Raw genomic sequence first — 24875 nt, forward strand, 5'->3', positions numbered from 1 at the left:
CCAAGTGCTATATTGCATGTTTTAATGCTTACGCACTGTGAGATTAAATATATAGTTATCATAATATTTAATCTGGTAGCCATTATAATAATTTATATTATATAGATCAAAATATATTAATAACCTATTAATAATTAGTTGGTAATTGTTTATGGACCATATTACCCTTATTAACTAATTAGGTTTCCTCTTGGGTGTATATATAAGGAGATTATTAGAGACTTTAAGGGTTAGACAATTACACAATTCACACAACCCTCATAACATCAATTCGTCTCTCTCTCCATAACCGAAACCTTCCCTTGTTTCGGTTCATCACCATCATCATCTTACATCCTAAGGAGGAACCAGATCCTGACAAGTATGTCAAACTCAATGGCTGCATCTTTGACTGGATTCTCTGCTGGCCTGTCTGCTGTAACAGGTATGTTATTCATGTTTTCCATTATGTTTAAACAGAACTGATCAACATGTGGTATCGTATGTTGATAAATCAGTTCTATTTTTTTTTCGTATCCATTATTCTGGGATTAAAATCTGGAAAACAGAAAATTTTTTAAAGCCATATAAATCACGGCTGGTTTCGAGTACCAATGAGCCGAAATCACTGTTTTCGGAAGATGTTGTTTAAAATATTGACTCGAAATCGTAATGGGTAAATTAATGTCCGAAATCTATTAACAAAAGTCTTAAATTTAAGGTTTCGGATCCTAGAATCATGCTTTATTTTTTATATGGTTCATCATATGTTCTAAGAAAAACTCGAAAATTCCTTAAGTTTTGGAATATAATTTGGATTAGTGGGTGTTTTTACTGTTTTGATCTGAATTTTATCTTTTAAAACTTCGAAAACTGTTAAAAGATAATCAGTTATAATTTTCAAAATCTTTTGATAAGTCTAGATCAGCAATAAAACAGGAAACATTATCCCACAATCCCTAAAATTTTGAGCTTTCAGTTATTATCACAATAACAGCTGTTAACAGTGGACTCGAGACCATCAGATTGCAACTCGAGACCATCAGATCTCGACTCAAGACTACAAGGTCTCGACTCGAAATCATAAGGTCCTCAAATCTTTACAACTCGAGACAAAAGTCTCGACTCGAGACCATATAGTTTCAACACGAGACCACTGAGGTTTCGATTAAGGGCTTCAATCTTCACAACTTGAGACCGTGGTTGCGCCTCGAGACCTCATTATGAGTCGAGATCTCATAAAATACAGTAGTCGAGACCATGGTTTCGACTCGAAAGAACGAGGTTGTGACTCGAGAGCTTAATGAGTTTGATCTGCGCTAACAGGTGGTTTGCTATTAAATACTTGGTTTTGTAAACAATTAATTAACTAATCAGAATCAGATAACTTTTACAAAACCAAAATAGCATAACTTGAATGAGCTTCTGGTGTATCATTTCTGGCCAAAGCTGATTTAATACATCTATTATTGTTCAAGTATTATAAAACTATGTTTAGTATGCATTGCAAACGTGAAATGTCTTGATTTCTGGCCAAAGCTGATTTAATTCATTCATGTCTAGCATACTTGACAAGTGCATAACTAAAGTGATAGTCTCATTTCTGGCCAAAGCTGATTTGTCACGATTACTTTGCACACATACTTAAATGATTACACTTCTGGCCAAAGTTGATTTGTCCTCGTTTAAGTAGAATTTTAACTAAGTCTATGATTTTGATGTTAGTAATAGACAATATCACAGCTTCATAATTAAAATGGTCATTATTTATGCCTGCCTTAGTATAACATGCCCTTAGATCACATTAGGACTTCTTTCTTAGTATCATAACTTTCTCATCTTATTTCCACTATAAGCACCCAATTGCGGGATTCCACCTTTGACTGGTGATAACTTTGCTAAATGGAAGGTTGCCCTCATGCTTACACTTGGATTGCTTGATTTCGATTATGCTCTTAGAGAGAATAAGCCATCAGACCTTACTACTCAAAGTACTGCTGCGAGCACATCATGATGATGCATGACATGGCTAATAAGCTGAAAGGGCTAGAGATGGAAATCAGTGATGGTTTTCTTGTTCACTTCATCATCACTTCGCTTCCTTCGTCCTATGAAGCATTCAAGATCAATTACAACACTCAGAAGGACAAATGGACGATGAGTGAGCTGGTCGCTATGTACGTGCAGGAGGAAGAGCGTATGAAGATGGATTGCACTACTGATGTTGCTAACTTCACCACCTCCAGCTCTAAGAAGAGGAAGAACAATCATCACAGAAAGGATGCTTCCAAAATCCAAAAGCCAAATCCTAATACAAGTGCACCTTCCAGCTCTAAGAGCTCCTTAGGCAAACCCTATTGCAAGTTCTGTAAGAAAACAGGACATAAGCAAAAGGAATGCCCCTGACTTCAAGGAGTGGCTGGCTAAGAAAGGTAACGATTTTTTCATGATACTTGAGTCCTTTAATTTAAATGTTCCTACTAATTCTTGGTGGTTTGATTCTGGCTCCATGGTTCATGTAACCAACTCTACTCAGGGATTCCTTTCAATCCAGAAGCTGGGAAGAAACCAAAGAACTCTTAAAGTTGGGGATGATCGGGAATTAGAAGTGAAGGCCATAAGAACATTACAATTATTTTTGAAAACTGGTTTATGTATTAAACTTTATGATACCTTATATGTTCCTGAGGTGACTCGGAACCTTGTACCAGGACCAAAGTTAGACATGGACGGTTTTGTTGTTTCCTATGGTCATCGCAAACTCTCTATTCTCTATGATTCTGTTATTTATGGTACTGGCATTCTGGATGGTGGTCTCTATATATTAGAACTGTATGATAATTTTTCCAAATCTTTGCTGTCATATAATATTAATGAATCACTCACAAAGATGAAACAGATTCAAGACTTAGAGACTTCATCTATGTTGTGGCATCAACGTTTATGCCACATCTCAAGAGAACGATTAAATCGTCTCGTAAAGGATGAAGTCTTACCTCCTCTCGATTTCACTGATTTTGGAACATGTGTCAAATGTCTTAAAGGCAAAATGACATTAGCGAATAAGAAAGGTGCCACTAGGAGCTCTAATTTATTAGAACTCATTCATACTGACATTAGTAGTCCCTACCAAATCGTTGGCATAACAGGAGATACTTCATTTATCAATTTCATTGATGATTATTCTCGTTACATGTACTTGTATCTCATTAAGGAAAAATCTGAATCTCTTACAACTTTTAAAGATTATAAAGCTGAAGTTGAAAAGCAATTAGATCGTCAGATTAAAGTTGTGAGATCAGATAGAGGCGGTGAATATTATGGAAGACATACTGATGTGGGTCAAGCTCCTGGTCCATTTTATGAGTTTTGTAAGGGCTAGGGGATTGTGAACCAAAACACCATGCCTGGTACACCTCAGTAGAGCGGTGTCGCTGAACAAAGAAATCGTACCCTTATGAACATGGTGGGCAGTATGTTAGCCAACACTAATTTACCATTATTCCTCTGGTCTGAAGCGTTAAAAGCAGCTGTTCATATAGTCAATAGAGTTCCTTCTAAGTCTGTCCCTAAAACTCCTTATGAACTTTGGACAGGAAGGAAACCAAGTCTTAAATATATGAAAGTATGGGGCTGTATTGCTAAAGCAAAACTCTATAATCCTTTCCTAAGGAAACTTGACCTAAAACAGTTACCTGTTTCTTTATCGGGTATCCTGATCACTCAAAGGGTTATCGTTTCTATTGTCCTTCCCATATCACCTGTATTGTTGAAACCAAGCATGTTGCGTTCCTGGAGGATTTCAAGGTCAGTGGGAGCAGTACCAACCCTTACGAAGAATTGCAAGAAGTACAAGACGCGGGGGGGGGGGGGGGGGGGACTCGTCGCTTACCATTACTCCATTTACTCCTCTTGTACCCAATGCAACAACTGCACCTAAAGCTACTGCATAAATTCCATCTCCACAATCAGAACCCATTATACCTCATAACGAAGGCACATCAAACGCTTAAAACCAAGACAATGCTGAACCCGATAATCAACTCAAGAGGTCATCTAGACAAAGAAGGCCTACTAATTGGGATGATTATGTTACCTACCTGACTGAAATGGATGCTGGAAAGCTCAATGATCCCACCTCTTATAATGAAGCCATTAGCAGTGATCAGTCTTCTGAATGGAACAAAGCAATGATTGATGAGCTTGAATCCATGAAGAAAAATGACGTTTGGGATTTGGTAGAATTACCAAACGGTGTTAAACCTGTAAGTTGTAAATGGGTGTTCAAAACAAAACAAAACTGGATCCGAATGGGAACGTTGAACGCTACAAAGCGAGATTGGTTGCAAAGGGCTACACTCAGAAAGAGGAAATTGATTATCAAGAGATGTTTTCACCAGTCTCTAGTAAAGATTCATTAAGGATCGTTATGGCCCTAGTAGCTCATTTTGATTTGGAGCTGCATCAGATGGATGTCAAAACTGCTTTCCTTAACAGAAACTTAGACGAAGATGTTTACATGAAACAACCTGAAGGCTTTAAACCTGACGGTCAGGAGCATTTAGTCTATAAGTTGAAGAAATCCATTTATGGTTTAAAACAAGCATCACGTCAATGGTACCTTAAGTTTGATGAAGTCATGAAGAGACAAGGTTTATGAAGAATTAAGTGGATCAATGCACCTACCTCTAGATGAGTGGGAGTAATTTTACTATACTTGTTCTTTATGTAGATGATATTCTATTGTCAAGTACTAGTTTAGACATGTTGCATGAGTCGAAGTAGTTACTTTCGCATAACTTCGGCATGAAGGATCTCGGAGATGCTTCTTACGTCATTGGCATCGAAATTCACCGAGATAGACACAAAGGGATCTTAGGATTGTCTCAGAAGACTTACAAAGATCGTGTCCTTACACGTTACAACATGCAACAGTGTAAACCCTCAGTCGCTCCAGTAGTTAAGGGAGATGTTTTCGGTTCATTCAAGTGTCCGACAACAGAGGTTGAAAAGGAGCAAATGAGCCAGATACCTTACGCGTCAGTGGTCGGGAGCCTAATGTATGCTCAAGTCTGTACTCGCCCAGATATCGCTTATATTGCTGGAATGCTAGGCCGTTATCAGACTAATCCTGGCCTAGATCACAGGAAAGCAGCTAAGAAGGTCCTTAGATATCTGCAAGGGACGAAAGACTATAAACTGACTTATAGAAGAAGTGATCACTTAGAAGTGGTAGGTTATTCTGATTCTGACTTTGCCAAATGCAAAGATGACAAGAAATCCACTTCGGGCTACATCTCTATGTTAGCAGGCGGACCTATCTCATGGAAGAGTCATAAACAACACTAAACTACAACTTCCACAATGATGGCAGAATACATTGTTGTATACAACGCAACCTGTCATGGAATGTTGCTTAGAAATCTGATCACTGGACTCAAAATCGTTAATTCCATTTCTAGACCATTGAAGCTTTACTGTGATAACTCAGCTGTCGTTAGTTTCTCAAACAGTAACAGTTCGACTGGAGCTAGTTTATATCTCGATACAAAATATTTGTTCGTACGTGAACGAGTTGAGGAAAATAATATTTGTATTGAGTATATTAGTATTAAGATATGCTTGCGGATCTGATGACTAAAGGTCTCCCACCTAAAGTTTTCAAAGAACATGTATCGAATATGGGACTTACTGAAGACCTTATTTAGTGGCGTATTGTACTAGCTTATATTTTAATCAATAAAAAATTTCCTCAGTTTGATTTTGTATGTCTCTAACATATGTTCTGCCGGTGTAATGACATATAGACAAATATAAATACAAATCAGACGCTAAAGGGCTTATGCGTATTTAATCTGGTAGCCATTATAATCATTTATATTATATAGATCAAAATATATTAATAACCTATTAATAATTAGTTGGTAATTGTTGATGGACCATATTACCCTTATTAACTAATTAGGTTTCCTCTTGGGTGTATATATGAGATTATTAGAGAGTTTAAGGGTTAGACAATTACACAATTCACACAACCCTCCTAACATCAATTTCGTCTCTCTCTCCATAACCAAAACCTTCCTTTGTTTCGGTTCATCACCATCATCATCTTACATACTAAGGAGGAACCAGATCATCCTGACAAGTATGTCAAACTCAATGGCTGCATCTTTGACTGGATTCTCTGCTGGCCTATCTGCTGTAACACGTATATTATTCATGTTTTCCATTATGTTTAAACAGAACTGAACAACATGCACATCTTGGCTAATCAAAACCTAAACCATTATGCTACATCTTCTATATGTAATAATCAATGTGCTAAAATATGTCTTATATTATATTCATGCATAAAAACTCTAAAAACGATCAACGGGAAACACGTAAGTGTTTTTCCCGTTTAGGATAGATTTCTGTGTTGAGTTTGGATGATCATATCTTGGTCATTCCTTAATCAAATAAAGTAAACTATTGTTTTATGATTAAATTCACTAGAATACGGTTTAAGCGATACATGTCACGCTTAAAAAACTCTTCCGTTTGGATACCCTAAACATAAAAAGGAAACTAGTACTCAAACCGGACAGTCTACAAAAATCCACGGTTTTTGACCTATTTTCTAGTCTCAAACAGAAACTTTTTCTAAATGAATGTTGCAGAGGACATTCTAAATTTAGTAAATTGGTTAAATATATAAATTTTCTTCAGCGTTTGTTATTTTTTTGTTATTTTTAAAACGTAAAACAAAATCAACACAAAAAATTGTTGGAGTTTATCATATTTTTAAAACTAGTCATTGAATGGTAAATCAATGATTCGTTTAATTAATATAACCAAAATCATCATCAAAACATATGTAAACCGTAACTAGCTGTACTTAATTATATTAGGGTCTACCTCTTATCATTGAAACACACAATTTCATCATCAATCATAAGATGAGAATCATAGTCAATTTTTTGCCGTTTTATCGTGTTGGGATGGAACACGTACGTTATAAACTTATCTTTTAATCAGAATAGGATTCAAACGTTAACACAAGTGATTTCATAAGATACACTTTATTTTAAATATGCATTCATGATAATTATTTATTCTTTACACAATCATTAACTTTTTCAAGCTAACATAAGTACAATCATAGGCCTATAGGATTCACAAACCCATCCAATATTCTTTGGATGATTGAAACCGTAATCAATTGTTAGAGGTTTGATTAGTGCATTGTACATTGTACATTGTACTTTTCAATGCTTTACTATACATTGTATAATATGTTATTTTATGATTAACTTGTTATGAACTGTACATTGTACTTTTCAATGCTTTACTATATACCTATGTTTCTTCACCAACTATTTTTATTTGACAAGTTTTTTACATGTTTCCGGTAATCTTGCTTAAAGATCAAGACACACACATTGGGCTACCTTAGATATACAAATAATCAAGACATTATTTATTTATTTATTTATTTATTTTAGTTGATTGTTTTGTGGACAAGTTTTTTAAGTTGTTTTGGTTGTTCGAAAACAATACAATTCATAATTCACTTAATCGTAATTTTCCTTTATTGCCTTGGTCTCTTTTAACATGAATTCACCATCATGGAGTTCACACACTGTGAGGGTGTCACTACTAGAAAACTAGGTTTTTCCGACCGCAATTTTGGTCGCAAACCGGTCGCAATTGCCCTGTTGCGACCGTTTTCCGACCGGAACTACAATCGGAAAAACACCCGTCGCAATTGCTCTATTCCGACTAAGTTGCGACTGCTGCTATCTTTTCCGACCTGGGTTTTGCGACTTTAATAATGGTCACAAATATTGCGACTGTTCCTGGTTTTGTGGGACTTCGGTTGCGACGGTCTTGACGCGACCGTATTCCGACCGCATGTTTTTTACAAACTGCGATCGTTTTCCGACCGCCTGTCTTTTACAAACTGCGATCGTTTTCCGACCGCCTGTCTTTTGAAAAATTGCGACCATTTTTTTAGTCGCAATTTCTATTTATTTTTAAAAAAATTATTTTTATCCATTTTCTTTGTTAACCCTACATATAATGTCAATTTTAAATTTTTCATATTATCAAATTTTCACAATTGTATAAAACATCCCACTTGAAACATCAAATACCAAAGTTATCATAACAAAATACATATTCAAAACAAAGTATTTATACGTTTTGAAACCTAGCTTTTAGCATCGCTTCAATGTTTGCCATCCTCTCATTCATAGCCTCTTTCTCGCCTTATCTTTCTCTTTTTCCACCACCAATTCCGCAATAATATCGTTCAACCTTTCTTTTTCTTCTTCATTTTATTTCACTATATCTTGGATAATCACGTTCAATCTTTCGATCTAATAAAACCAATGCAAAGTGAAATATTAATGGCCAGCATTATCAATTTATACAATTTATGAAACTGTTAGCTGTTTATACAATTATTATAGAATAAAGAGAAAAAGTCAGTTTGACTTCTAAGGTCAAATAGCCTATTTTTCAATAATATCCATACAAAAGTTTAACATATTATTGACTGAGAAGTGATTGCATGAAAAAATAACGTCAATATTTGAGTTTAAACTTGTTTAAACCAAACAACTTAAAAGAATAAACATACCTCTTGGTCTTGTTTGCCATGATGCTGAACGCTAAAATCATTCTTAAGATTGCTTAACCCATATACTTTTCCTCTCTTCTTTCCCCCGGAAGCTCGGTACCACAATTCTTTGTCAAGTTCTCGGTGTTCGCTACTTTCCTCCCCATACTTCTCCAAAAGATATCCCTCATATTTCACCTACAATAAAATTGTTATGTAATTTTTTATTATTTATAAAAATAACACCAGATATTTGAAGTTATAACAAAATGTCTCAACTTCTTCATATTTTATCAGTCTATTAACCCATTCATCAGCTGTAAGTAATTGGGGTAATCACGGTTTTCTGATTATTTAGGGATCCATGACAAATGGTTACTGAGAAGCGCGTGCAGCTCACAAGGAACAAAATTTGAAGTTGACCAACTCGAATTCGCAAGCTTTCAAGGCCTGTTTTTTATATTTGGAATGGCTTGTTTTCTTGCGCTTATCATATACATTGCACTAACAATACGCCAATTTTACAAACACTATCCGGACCTGTCTGAGACAACTGGAAGAAGCATCCAATCGGGACCCATTAAAACATTCATTTCATTTGTTGATGAAAAGAAGAGACGACAAAAGCGCATTCAAAGAGAAAGTTTTCAGAAGGAAGTTCAAGCACGACGTATGCAAATAATGCTGCGATGCAGAACTATAATAGCAACAGGACGTACGCAGATAATGCATCGTTACAGAACTATAATGGCAGCAGGATAGATATGTCAGTGGACACCCTCAAATGATCTAAATGTTGTAATGTCAGTCATATTTAGATTAATCTCATAGTTTTATGGTTGATCCAAACCCTATGTAATGTCAGTCATATTTAGATTAATCTCACATGTTACTTTATATATAAAAGATTTGCATCAATTTGCGTAGAGTTGATCATATTTGTTCACTTCAACCTGTTAAAACGTACTTATAAATTTACATCAATATCCACCTTAGAACTAGAACCGTTGGGGAGGAACACCTTTACGGTCACACCTTGACACCGCTAGCTACACAAAAATTTATCCAGGTAAAGACATGGTCAACCAAGTCAAACCTCTAAATCTGCTGTAAAAGTTGTTACATACATATACAGCTAACTAACTGCCTAACTCTTTTTAAATCAAAATGCTTAAGCTAGATATACCTTTTACTTTAACTTTGGTTTAATTTATCTTTTGAAACTGCGTTAATAATTTTAGAAAAAAATCATACTGTTTATAAAGTGTGAGTTTTTGACGTTACATCCGTAATACCCGAAGTTATTATCTGTTTATAAAGTGATGAATCAATGATTTTAATAATGATTAAGAACTTAATAACATCTTCCGTTGTAGTCTACTTAGTTAGGATACTCGGCTCTCACCGGAGAGACCCGGGTTCAAGTCCCACATAAACAATAAAATCTTCATATTAGTTATCAAAACCCTACATAAAGTGAAGAAACTTACCCAAGTCTCATGTGCCTCCAGATAGTTTTTTCTTAGCAAAACTGCCTCCACCATATTGATCTGTGATAAATCCTATAATAAATCTTACTATTATAGCACAAATCACTTACGCGTTAATTGGCAATTAAAAAAGAACTCTAATTACACGCTTATATACCTTGTTGCTGCCCTGTTCTCTTGTTGTTGCCCAATTCTCTTGTTGCTGCCATGTTCTCTTCAGTGACCACACCTTGCCCCCTGCTGCCTCCTGCCACAAACAATTACATAAAAGTACTAGTTAGTAATATGCTAAAACACTTAACAATTAACCGACTGCAACATGGAGGAAATAAAGAGCTAAAGACAGAATACATGCATACAAATGGTTACATGGGTATGGGGACCAACGGATGGACTACGCGGGTCACCAAGGGGTAATGTCACCTATCATTATGCATCAGTGTTCCACTCGCAAAAGAAAACATAATTAATCTCTTAAAACTTTACAATCCTATTATAATAGCGGGATGGCAGTAGCAATATAGTTAAAGAACAATTTTCTATCTTCTTAATAAACGACTAACTCACACAAACACAGTAAACCTACTCGTAATCTACACCAATGTCCATCATTGAACAAGAACGCTCAACCATTTACGGAAGAACACTTTTACTACACACCTTGATACTGCATTACCACTACACTGCAATACTTTTGGTAACAATCTTCTATCCACCATCAGCATTCTAAACAAAACACATACAAATAACAATCTTCTATCCATAAAATAACCTATGTTTACAGTTTCTACAGCATAAAATAACTGTAAATCCATATAAACAGTTATCATATCGAAATCGAACACACGATCGAGTTATGAACAAACATGAAGTCATGAAGATAACAGTGATTTAGGTCTACTACTGTCTACGAGCAGAAAAAAGGAAGAAATTAGGGCAAAATTAGGGAGAATAAGAGACCACACCTTGCCCTCTGCCACCTCCTGCCATAAAACCACGACATCTACCGGCATCTGTTGTACTACGTGCCATGATACTACAAAAAATAGAATCAAATTAACCTTCAAATACCTCAGATCCGTGAAACGATGTGAAATCGAGAACAACTTCGATGTACCAGCAAAAGTGTGATAGAAATTGGTTAGAGGAACGATTAAGGAGTCGCCGATCTAGGTTTTATGCAGATCAATTGGTAGATCTTCGGTGATGTGGAGGAACGATTGGGGGAATCGCCCATTCGCCTATCTAAGGGCAGAGTCTGTTTTAGGTTTTGAGAGAGAGAGAGATTGGGGGAATTAGGAGCGGGATATGAAAATTTTAAAGGGATTTATTATATTTAAAGAGAAAGCATTTTTGAAGAGTCAGTCTTAATGATAAATGTTGGATTGAAACTTGGTATTTGTTTGTTTGGTTTGAAAATTATTTTTAGTTCGTTTAACTGAATGCAAATCTTTTTTTAAGGGTCTTCAAAACAGGTTAACCAATTATAAAAGGTTCATAAAACAATTTAAACGGACTGTAAACGGTTTTATACTTTTTGTAGTTTAATCCAGCTGATCATTCTAACTTTCATTATTTATAAATTAATAATCACTTAAGAAGGGAACATTTAATTCAATATCCCTTTTATAACCCAAATCCAACGTTCATGTGTAAGTGTTCTTCTTTAGCTGTTGACTAGCCACAAAAGGAATGCGCTGATGATTTCTACTAGATAAGTTGCTGCACTCTTCCACTTCTCATGATCACACCTACAACTAGCTCTCTACAGTCTTATTGTTAAAGATATGATCATAATTGCAAGCTGATACTGGCCTTGCAGGCATAAATCCTCATGCAAGCAAAGTTGGCCCGACGGCCCGACCCGTTTGTATATTTTTTTTGGCATAAATCGAAATAACCTATCAACTGGCCAACGCAAGACCCTTGACTGCAGACAAGAATTGATAATACGATTTTGATCCATAAAAGTACAGGCTGAATATGCAAGAAAACTACCAAAAGATGATTGACAACATGATTTCCTTTCGCACTCAAAAGAACACTTGTAGTGTTTTGTAATAATTATTAACGGATCAATACTTTTACATCACTAGCTTTGCCTCTCTGTCACAACTCTGAAAATTGGATAAATAAGACTTGTGTTTACTCTATTGATCCTCTGAGCCTTTGCCACTTGGCGGTGATATGACACCAAGAATAACAAACCCGCCCAAGATAACGATCAAGACACCCAATATATTCACTAACATTGCTTCTGCAGAATAACGAGATATTATGTTGTTGGTTTGAAGAAACGTAGCTTTTTCTAAAAGGCCAGTAGCACAAGCGGCAACTGCAAGCACGTAAATGTAGACTCCGAAGAAGACATGCCATGGCAGCAGTGAAGCCCTGCTGTTTCTTGAACCACCGGGATACCAGAACGTTGCAAATCCAGCTCCCCACTAAAACATGCTTCGAACCCGTGACCTTGAGTGTCCTAGTCCTCGGGCCGGTTTAAACATTAGTACTTGATTAAAAAAACAAACGGTGCTTTACCTTTCCAGTCTCATCCCTAATTTTATTTAAGACACCTGTTATCTCGGCTTCAAGGGTCTGAGCTGCGTTACAACCCGGTTGCAACTTGAGCTTTCCTTTATTGAAATCGAGTATGAAATTATAGCATTTTTCAGATAAAAATTATTGTAAGTACCCAAACATATCTAAACAAGAATGCTTCCTGCTAATTATGTTATAGAAGATCCAGATTCTCATTTCATATACGTCTGCACGAATAGGGGTGACAATTCTGATCTCAGTGAGTCATTGACAGTTGATATTTGATCAACATCATGAGCTGATTAGCCTCAACAACTTGATAATAAGCAGTTTGCGGTGGTTTTTATAATGACAAATGCTTTAGTCATATACCTGATAAACGAACGGTTGAAAAGGCGTCGAAAAGAACGGAGCCGCCATAAACACACACAGTGGCTTAAATTCAACCGTAGATCAAACTACTGCTGAAATCAACAAAAAATGGCAGATCGATCGGTCAAAACTGAGCCATTAAACAAACTTGCAGTCAAGTGACCCGTTTGACGATTAAACTGACCCATTAAACAAACTTGCAGCCAAAACAGGCATTTGCAGCCTTTGACCCATTTGACGATTACAAAACAAATGGCATTTGCAGGAATTATAAATAAACTTCATGAAAGCGTAGAAACTAAACTGCAAGCAAATATAATATACCATACCATTAAACTGTAAAAAGTAAACTACCATGTTCAAATTACAACAGAATTTGTGAAACAAAGTCAAAATTTGATGAAAGAGGAAGATGAATATTTTGTCTGATTGAAGTTCTAAACTTATATATTTTTACCCTAGAACTTATGACTATTTGCAGTTTTTACCCTAAACAATGATGAATAGTTTTTTGCTTTTTCTATTTTTTCTTGTATCTGCGACCGCTTTAAACGGTCGCAACTTTTGTTTTTTATATATTTCTCTTATTTGTGACCGTTTTATACGGTCGCAACGTTCTTTTTTTTTGTTTTTTTATTTGCGATCGCTTTAAACGGTCGCAACTTTTGCTATTTTTTTATTTTTCTCGTATTTGCGACTGTTTTCCGACCACAAAAATTTGGCCACAAAATTTGCCACCGTTTTGCGATCGAATATGGATTGGTCTTTAATTTTGCGATTGTTTTGGTTTTAGTCACAAATCGGTCACTAATTTTGCGACCGTCTTATGTTAGTCGCAAAATTTGGTCGCAATTGCCTAGTTTTCTAGTAGTGTGTGACACTATGGCTGGCATCTTACTCCATAGTAACCTTCATTTTCTTCAACACATTCCCACTTGGTTCTCAATGATTATCTTCATTGTCATCCTTGTCTTCAAACGAAATACTGTCATTTTTTACAACCTTGTAGTACCAGTACCACTCGAGCTCTTACAAATATTGGATACATATCATTTCATGATTGATGCTTTATCCTAGTCAAATCCTAAATTATGTGCTATGAGGGGCCATAAGTTTTTGTCTGTTGTTTGATTGTATCATCATTTATTTCAACTAACATGTAAAGTTGAAACAATTCAATTTTCTCTTCATCATTAGTCATAGGCGGAAATGGTCTTTTCTTTGGTTATGGTTAAAGTATTTTTTTCAAGAACCATTCCACCAACCGATTACACTCATTACTATACTAGCCTTGTTTTTTAGAACTGCTTCATATATCAACATAAAATCTACCAAGAGCATATACTCTTGTTTCGATGTGATAATTTATTGCTCGAAGTATACCTGCAAGTATTCGATTTCCCTTTAATGTGTACCGCCTTTCCATCATCAATGATTTATTCATTCTCCTTGTCACCATCCACAAAAAACCTTTCATTGATTTTACAAATTGTATATTCCATTTGCACTTCATGGTCTGGACATGATCTAAACTTAACACATTCCTTTTCAAGGAGGGAACATAGAAAACACTTGGAATGATTTCTGTTGATCCTTGTATCTCCATTTTGATCATAACAATTCCTTTTACAACCATTTTATCCTTTTCACTTGTTCTTTTTGTATTCCATAAGTTCTTTTAAATCTAGTGAACAATTATAACAGTTGATCATGATCATGTGAATCTTTATTACAGGACTTACATACCAAATTTCTTGCCATGTATGCCAATTTGTGCCGGCTACTAGCAAATCAGATTATTGTATCACTTCATCCCATCTTTAGATCTCCAATTCTTCAAAATACTCCCTCATGTGACCCGGTTTATTGCAGTAGTAGCAACATGTCATAGCCTTCTTACTTTTACCACTTCTTTTTGCTTTTTAAATCTTGTTCTTCTTCATGCTTGATGACAAATGTTCTAGAATCCTGAACAACAATGTAAGGATATTGTCCGTTTTTGCCCCTAATGGGTTACCCATCTAAGAGCTCACGGTTTTATCTCACCCAATGAATTGCTCACCCATTAAATTGCTCACCTAAGCAAAACATGTCATGGCATAGAAGATTTCGACTCCCTTATAAGCACTGTTGCAGAAATCGGCCTAGGCTGCCGATTAATCGGCGCCTAGGCGCTAGGCGGTCACTTACTTCCTAATTTTGAGCTAGGCGGTCAATTAATCGGTCATGGTAAAAAATCGGTCAAAATCGGTCCTAGGCGGTCAAAATCGTTCCTAGGCGGTCAAAAATCGGATTAATCGGTCCTAGGCGGTTCTAGGCGGTCCTAGGCGGTCAAAATCGGTCAAAATCGGTCCTAGGCGGTTCTAGGCGGTCCTAGGCGGTCAAAATCGGTCAAAATCGAACCATACTATCTGAAACTTGAAGTATTTATGTGAATTTTGAAGCATTATTTTTATATTATTGGGTATATATATATAATTTTGAAAAAATACATACAAAAATCCCATTCCGATTAATCCCTATGTCACAGCCCCCGATCCCTATCTCCCGGGAACGGGCGGCCGTGAGCCAGTTTCGGTGGTATCACATTTATTTATTCAATTTGGCAGCGGAAATTTTCATCAGGACCGTAGTTAGGAAATATTTTAATCAGAGTAAACCACCATGTTTTATAACATTAAACATATGGGTAAAACCCAAGTTTTCAATACACACTTTTCATAGGAATACATCCTATTTATTTGAATAAAAACATCCATTTTATTATTAGGTAACTTTATTGCCACTTTTCCAAGCCTCCAGTGCTGTCCAGCTGGCTTCTATTTGGCTTTCACATATTGTTACCTGAAACGCGTTTTAAAAATATTTTGTCAGTGGGAAATACTGGTGAGTGAATCCCAGTTTAATCAAGTTTAAATAAAAATTCACAGTGAACAGTATTGAGGGCGATCCCGCAATTACATTTGTTTCCAAGTTATATCAATTACCACCACACGGTAATGTCGTTCCGACTTATGGTCATGTTACTCCTTTACCAGGTGGTAACAAATTTTGTATACAAAACCCCAAATTTACCGACTGTAATTGTATTCTTACAAATACTCAATAACTGTTATTCACATGGAAATTTAAGGTTTTGTAAAAACAGTTAACAAAAAGATTTACAAAAAGTGGATCAACTCACATTGCTGTTTTAGGTTTTTCGTAAGGGTTTCCTGGAGATAATCTATAAATTACACAAATGCACGTGTGTTAGTATAATAACCCATTTTAACATTAGTAATACCCTCCCCGAGACGGCATTCCAACGACTACGTCGGGCAGAACCACGACAGCCGTTACGGAACCCTAGATCAATCGGGCAGCGTATCTAATACGTCTCCAGGGGTTATAATACTTACATCGTAGCAGAACCTCGCTATTTTAGGGGGTATTGGACTCGGGTATAATGTCCACTATTTAAAAGCTAGAGAAAAAGAAAGAAATTTGAGCGAAACGGACTGAAGGTCGTTGCCCTCTATTTATAGTTGTGAAATCGCGTTCCCACGCGGCCCGCGTGGAGTTTGGCCAGGCCTTACGCGGCCCGCGTTGACCCAAAGTCAACGTATAGCTTGTTCCGGTCATCATCTAGGGTTGACACGAGTTGGACACGTGGCCGCACCGGGTCACGCCACAATTCCGGACACTCGCGGCCCGCATGGACTTAACCCACCATGTACGCGGCCCGCATCAACTTGGGTTTTAGGAAAAGTCTGGTTAAACACTCTCGCGGCCCGCGTTAACTTGAGGTGAGGCCCCACGCGGCCCGCCTCAACTTAAAGATTATTGTTTTTATTTATTTTATATAGTATAATCTAGTTTGGGCTCGGTTTTCACATACGGGGTACATATAAATACACATTGATATATATATATATATATATATATATATATATATATATATATTAGGGTGTCGGAATTATTATGATAGGTGTCGGTTTTACCGAGGGTTGTTATATCCTCCCCACCTTGTTTTAGAGCTCGTCCTCGAGATCTACTGGAACAAGTGTGGATATTTCTTTTGCATTTCGGATTCAAGCTCCCACGTGTACTCGGGTCCTCTTTTGGAATTCCATTTGACTTTGACCAGAACTAGTCTTTTATGTTTGAGATTCTTAATTTTCCTATCTTCAATTTGCAGAGGTTTCTCCACAAACTTGAGTTGTTCATTAACTTCTATATCCTTAAGAGGTACTACGAGTGATTCATCGGCTAAACACTTTTTGAGATTAGATACATGAAACACATCATGTATTCCTGCCATTTCCTCTGGCAGTTGTAGCTGATAAGCTACAGGTCCTATTCTGTTAAGAATTTTGAAAGGTCCAATATACCTGGGACTTAGCTTTCCTCTCTTGATGAATCTTACCACTCCTTTCCAGGGAGAGACTTTCAATAATACTTTATCTCCCACTTGAAATTCTAATGGTTTGCGTCTGTTGTCGGCATAACTCTTTTGTCGATCACGTGCTGTTTTCAGTCGTTCCTTGACTTGAATGATTTTATCAGTTGTTTCTTGTACTACTTCAGGTCCAGATAATTGTTTTTCTCCAATTTCTGCCCAACAGACTGGGGTTCTGCACTTTCGTCCATAAAGTGCTTCGAATGGGGCAGCATTGATACTTGTGTGATAGCTGTTATTATAAGAAAATTCTATTAAAGGTAAGTGTTCGTCCCAATTACCTCCAAAATCAATTACACAAGCTCTAAGCATGTCCTCCATTGTCTGAATTGTCCTTTCACTTTGTCCGTCTGTTTGAGGATGATACGCGGTGCTTAGATTTAGCCTGGTTCCCATTGCTCTTTGGAAACTTGACCAAAAATGAGAAGTAAAACGGCTATCTCTATCAGAAACAATTGATAAAGGAATGCCATGTAATGAAACAATTTCATTTACATATAATTTGGCTAATTGTTCCATACTAAAGGTTTCCTTCATTGGTAAGAAATGAGCTGACTTGGTTAATCTATCTACAATCACCCAGATTGTATCATTACCTTTCCTTGTTTTAGGCAATTTGGTAACAAAATCCATTGTTATCAATTCCCATTTCCAAACTGGTATTTCTAATTGTTGTAACAAACCTGAGGGTTTCTGATGTTCAGCTTTAACTTGTGAGCAAGTTAAACATTTAGAAACATAAGCTGCTACATCCTTTTTCATTCCTATCCACCAGAAATTTTTCCTTAAATCCTGGTACATTTTATCACTTCCTGGATGCATCGTATATTTAGATTTATGAGCTTCTTCTAATATACGGTGACGTAAATTTCCTAATTTAGGTATCCACATTCTCTTTTGATGGAACCTCCAAATTCCATCTGTTCCTTGTTCTAATTCTTTAATCATTCCTTTTAATTTTTCAGTATCCTCCTTGATTACTAATTCTTGTGCTTTTCTAATTTGATTGTTTAAATCTACTTGTAGATTTAATTTAAGAGAACGTACCCTTCTTGGCTTTTCGTAATATTTTCGGCTTAAAGCATCAGCCACTACATTGGCTCTTCCTGCATGATACTGGATATCACAGTCATAATCGCTAAGCAATTCCATCCAGCGTCTTTGTCTCATATTCAACTCTTTTTGCCCGAAAACATATCTTAAACTTTTATGATCAGTGAATATGGTAAACTTACTACCATAAAGATAATGTCTCCAAATCTTAAGGGCAAAAATTATAGCTCCTAATTCCAAATCATGGGTCGAATAATTTCCTTCATGACTCTTAAGCTGTCTGGATGCATAAGCTATAACCTTTTGGCGTTGCATTAATACACATCCATAACCTAACTTAGAAGCATCACAAAAGATTACAAAGTCTTCAGTTCCTTCTGGTAATGCTAGTATTGGTGCATGGGTTAATCTTTGCTTAAGGATTCTAAAGGCTTCTTCTTGTTTTGGTCCCCATTCAAACTTAACAGATTTACAGGTTAACTTAGTTAAAGGAATAGCTATTCTAGAAAAATCTCGAATAAATCTTCTATAATAACCGGCCAATCCTAAGAAACTTCTAACCTCGGTTGGTGACTCTGGGGTTTTCCATTTGGTAATTGCTTCGATCTTTGCTGGGTCTACATGAATTCCTTCATGATTTACTAAATGTCCGAGAAATTGTACCTGTTCTAACCAAAACTCACACTTTGAAAATTTTGCATAAAGCTTTTCTTTTCTTAATAAACTTAAAAGTAAATGCAAGTGCTTTGTATGCTCTTCTTTGCTTTTAGAATAAATGAGAATATCATCTATGAAGACAATTATGAATTTATCCAAATATGGCTTACATATTCGGTTCATCATGTCCATAAATGCGGCTGGGGCATTGGTTAAACCAAATGGCATGACAGTAAATTCATAATGACCATACCTTGTTCTGAATGCGGTTTTAGGAATATCCTCTTCCTGTACCTTTAATTGATGATATCCTGATCTTAAATCGATTTTAGAGAAAAATCGAGCTCCTTGAAGTTGATCAAACAAATCATCGATCCTTGGTAATGGGTACCGATTCTTAATCGTGACTTTGTTCAATTCACGGTAGTCAATGCACATACGCATTGATCCGTCCTTCTTTTTAACAAATAAAATCGGCGCTCCCCATGGCGATGAGCTTGGCTGTATGAATCCTTTTTCCAACAACTCGTCTAGTTGTTTCTTCAGTTCTTGCATTTCTGCGGGTGCCAAACGATAAGGTGCTTTGGCAATCGGTGCTGTTCCTGGTAACAGATGAATTCTGAATTCAACTTCCCTGTCTGGCGGTAGTCCTGGCAATTCTTCTGGAAAGACATCTGAAAATTGGGATACTACTGGGATATCTTTTAACTCTTTTCCTTTAGTGTTAGTGATTATAGAAATCAAATATACTATAGATCCTTTCCTTATACAACTTGCAGTTTTCATCACAGAGATAAATTTAGTGGATCTAAAGGGTTTATCTCCTTTAATTAAGATCTTTTCACCTCTTGGTGATTTTAATTGAATTGTCTTTTGATCACATAAAATACTGGCTTTATTGGCTATTAACCAATCCATTCCTAATACTACATCAAATCCAACTAGATTCATTGGGTAAAGGTTTGCCATAAATTTTTGATTAAAAATTTCTATTCTTGCCCCCTGCAAGATTTCAGAAATCTTAACAGTTTCTCCATTTGCGGTTTCCACTAGACATTCTTGTGGTAGTTTAGTTAATGATTGATTTAGGAGTTTGCAAAATGAAGTATTAATAAAACTTTGGTTGGCACCAGAGTCAAATAATACTTTAGCAAAAATATCATTAACTAAAAACGTACCAGCAATGACGTCTGGGATCATCTTGGCTTCGTCTGCAGTCAAAACAAATGCTCTAGCATTTCTAGGGTTCTTGTTATTTGCAGCTGGGGTCAATTTTGGGCAGTTTGGCTTGATATGACCTTTTTCTCCACAATTGAAGCACATCCCATTAGTTGGTTTTCTTCTGCATGTCTCCTCCTTATGTCCTGGTGCTTTGCAGAAATTGCAATAAGTAGAGCATCTTCCAGAATGTTTCTTTTTGCAGGCTTTGCAGTATGGTGCAGAGGTAGAACCTACATTCCTACGATTGGAATTCCCAGAACGGAATTCTTGAGTAAGCCTTTGGGTTAGGTTTCTTCTCTGGTCTTCTTCTCTAGTACGGATTAACTCATCTGTCAAGGTATTGGCTAGTTCTACAGCTTCCTCTATGGTTTGGGGTCTAGCGGCCTTGACTACATGTCTAATTTCTCCAATTAATCCCCAGATGTAACGGGAGATTAATACCGGTTCAGGTGATGCAAGGGTAGGTACTATCCTAGCATATTCAAAGAATGTGGTAGTGTAACCCTTACTGTCTACTCCGGTCATTCTTAGGTTCAAAAACTTATTTGCTATCTGTTCTTTTTCATTGGGAGGGCAGAATTTCCTTTCTACCATGTTCTTGAATTCTTCCCATTCCATATTATAAATCCTATCACTTCCTCTGGATTGAAGGATAGTGTTCCACCATTCTAAGGCTGCATTTTTAAACAGATTTGAAGCAAACATTATTTTATCTTCTTCAGCACACTTGCTTATTTTCAGAACTGCCTCAGTTTTCTCTATCCAGCGTAAAGCTGCAATGGGTCCTTCATTGCCCGAGAATTCTATTGGTTTGCAGGACCAGAATTCCTTGTAAGAACAACCATGTGGCATGGTTCTTCTTCTTTTGGGAACGGGCGCTTGAAGTATGGGTCCATTGTTTACGCTGTTTTCTGGTTCAGTTGGTCGCTTACTGCTATGCTTACTTTTATTATTTGCTTCCTGAACCGTTTGAATAATAAAGGGCATTGCATCTATAATTCCTTGTGCCACTATATGCTGAACGGCACTATTATCCATTTGGTTTCCGTTGTTATTATTGTCCGAATTCTCATTAACCACGTTAATGTTACTCTGGTTATCGTTATTCAGATTTTCTTGATTTCCCGCGTCGGCCATCTGAATTTTAAACATTTACCAAATATTAATATCACAATTAATATTTGAATATATCCAATCACATAACACGCACGTTTAACCAAAAACGTCGAGCATTGCGACTTTTACTCTATTTATATAGTATGCATCAATACACACCAGTACAGAAATAAAAATTACAGTACCGACTGAAATGTAAAGCTACAATACTAATAGTATGCATCCGTAGTTTTTTTTTTTTTCTAACACATACACACATATATTATTTTATTATTATTATTATTACTGTTTCTACCATCACCTTCACTGATATGGATTCATCCAAAAATCCATATTACGCTCATCGTATTTCCATACGAGGCGTTCTCCCACCTGTCGCATACGATCACTGCTTTCTAAAATTTCCTCCCCAAAAGTCCTAAGTTCCTGGACATTTTCTGCACTCATTGGGGGTGCAGGTTCTAGGATTGGGTTCGGAAACTGAGGTATGGGTTCCTGATACGGAGGCATAGGGGCCTGGTATGGGTATGGATTCTCTAAAATTTCCCTAACATATGCATCACTAATGTTGTAGGGATCTTGAGGATCTAACCCTGGGTAAGCTCCTAAGTTGGGCACTGGCACATTTTCCTGTATTGGGTTTTGTTGCACGTAGTCCCTAACATCGTCCCACCAGGGGTCGTAGTTGTTTGGGTCTAGAGGATCAGGTGCAGGTACCCTAGGTATTTCCTCCGGGTTGAAATCAGGCATTTCTATCTGGTTTTCTATTTCCATGGATTGATCAGGATTTTGTGGTTGGGGTGCTAGCATTTGTTCCAGGTTTGGATCAGCAGCAATGGTTGCTAAAATATGGATATTAGCGATACCCCTATTGAGCATATCCTGATTATAAGCATCAGTTTCTCTTTTTGCTGCGGCTAACACTCGCTGTTCCTGCAACTTTTTCATTCTTTTCCTACGCTCGTGCGCTCCCCTACTGAACCATCCCCTCTTTTTCTGAGGAAATGGCTCTTCAGACTGAGCCTTAAACACAAAGATCCCTTCTTCTGTGTCAGCAGAATACCCTGAGAGGGCAGGCTGAGAAGAGGAGGTGCCTTCGCTCCTAGGCGAACCAGACAGTTGACGATAGGCGTAAGAAGGTCCTTGGTCACTCATACTGTAAACTAACAAATAGTCAGATAACACAGAGCAAGAAATACAATTATACACGTATTTCCATAATTTATTTCCTAACACTTTGAATTTTGATGTCAGCAGAACACTTCTGTGGCTGAATCAGTGGCATAGCTCTGATACCACCTTCTGTCACAGCCCCCGATCCCTATCTCCCGGGAACGGGCGGCCGTGAGCCAGTTTCGGTGGTATCACATTTATTTATTCAATTTGGCAGCGGAAATTTTCATCAGGACCGTAGTTAGGAAATATTTTAATCAGAGTAAACCACCATGTTTTATAACATTAAACATATGGGTAAAACCCAAGTTTTCAATACACACTTTTCATAGGAATACATCCTATTTATTTGAATAAAAACATTCATTTTATTATTAGGTAACTTTATTGCCACTTTTCCAAGCCTCCAGTGCTGTCCAGCTGGCTTCTATTTGGCTTTCACATATTGTTACCTGAAACGCGTTTTAAAAATATTTTGTCAGTGGGAAATACTGGTGAGTGAATCCCAGTTTAATCAAGTTTAAATAAAAATTCACAGTGAACAGTATTGAGGGCGATCACGCAATTACATTTGTTTCCAAGTTATATCAATTACCACCACACGGTAATGTCGTTCCGACTTATGGTCATGTTACTCCTTTACCAGGTGGTAACAAATTTTGTATACAAAACCCCAAATTTACCGACTGTAATTGTATTCTTACAAATACTCAATAACTGTTATTCACATGGAAATTTAAGGTTTTGTAAAAACAGTTAACAAAAAGATTTACAAAAAGTGGATCAACTCACATTGCTGTTTTAGGTTTTTCGTAAGGGTTTCCTGGAGATAATCTATAAATTACACAAATGCACGTGTGTTAGTATAATAACCCATTTTAACATTAGTAATACCCTCCCCGAGACGGCATTCCAACGACTACGTCGGGCAGAACCACGACAGCCGTTACGGAACCCTAGATCAATCGGGCAGCGTATCTAATACGTCTCCAGGGGTTATAATACTTACATCGTAGCAGAACCTCGCTATTTTAGGGGGTATTGGACTCGGGTATAATGTCCACTATTTAAAAGCTAGAGAAAAAGAAAGAAATTTGAGCGAAACGGACTGAAGGCCGTTGCCCTCTATTTATAGTTGTGAAATCGCGTTCCCACGCGGCCCGCGTGGAGTTTGGCCAGGCCTTACGCGGCCCGCGTTGACCCAAAGTCAACGTATAGCTTGTTCCGGTCATCATCTAGGGTTGACACGAGTTGGACACGTGGCCGCACCGGGTCACGCCACAATTCCGGACACTCGCGGCCCGCATGGACTTAACCCACCATGTACGCGGCCCGCATCAACTTGGGTTTTAGGAAAAGTCTGGTTAAACACTCTCGCGGCCCGCGTTAACTTGAGGTGAGGCCCCACGCGGCCCGCCTCAACTTAAAGATTATTGTTTTTATTTATTTTATATAGTATAATCTAGTTTGGGCTCGGTTTTCACATACGGGGTACATATAAATACACATTGATATATATATATATATATTAGGGTGTCGGAATTATTATGATAGGTGTCGGTTTTACCGAGGGTTGTTATACCCTAGGCTGTACCTCACCGCCCGACTAGCGCCTAGCGCCTTCTACAACATTGCTTATAAGGAACCTCTGTTCTCCCCTCTACCGATGTGGGACTTACATCTACACCCTCTTAGGGAGCCTAGCATCCTCCCTGGCACAGTGGCCCGACCCCTATCTCTGATACCATTTGTAACATCCCACAGGTAAATCATGACAGGATATTGTTTGTTTTACCCTTGATGATTTGCCATCTAGGAACTCATGGTTTTGTTAAAACCGGAAAAATTGTTTACGCGGGTCCAAGAAGAGAAGGTTTCAATCCCCTTGTAAGGAAGACTTCGTTGTCTCTCAACTGATGTGCGACTTAGTCTTTGCTCTAGTCTTAGTTTTTGCAAAATTGTACATGCCTTCCATATCTTTCGTGTAATCTTTCACTTGATTTCGTGTAATCTTTCACTTGAATCATTTATGTGGCTCTTATAACACTTGTAGATAGGAGATGATTGATTTTATCATAGGTTTAATGGAAGAATGATAACATGAGACAAAAGAAGCTAATTACAAAAACCAAATCATAGAAGTAGTGATTAGAATACATTTGATTACGCATCCCTAATGACCTATATATACATGCATATGGACTATAATATTAACGGCCAACTGTCACCACCC

The 24875-nt window shown here is 37.1% G+C and overlaps 1 protein-coding gene and 1 long non-coding RNA gene across 2 annotated transcripts in view; both read right to left on the minus strand.

Moving 5' to 3' along the window:
- LOC110878604 (protein ZINC INDUCED FACILITATOR-LIKE 1) overlaps positions 1 to 24875 on the minus strand; it is a 71247-nt gene that overhangs the window by 22320 nt on the left and 24052 nt on the right. The gene's annotated exons all lie outside the window — the stretch shown is intronic.
- On the minus strand, positions 8200 to 10046 carry LOC118482098. Its single transcript, XR_004867212.1, has 3 exons — positions 9573 to 10046; positions 8603 to 8779; positions 8200 to 8339 (listed from the first exon to the last, which is right to left on the minus strand). It is a non-coding gene; the product is annotated as an uncharacterized LOC118482098 (long non-coding RNA).

This window comes from Helianthus annuus, chromosome 9 (genome assembly GCF_002127325.2).
Source record: "Helianthus annuus cultivar XRQ/B chromosome 9, HanXRQr2.0-SUNRISE, whole genome shotgun sequence".
Classification (NCBI taxonomy): Eukaryota; Viridiplantae; Streptophyta; class Magnoliopsida; order Asterales; family Asteraceae; genus Helianthus; species Helianthus annuus.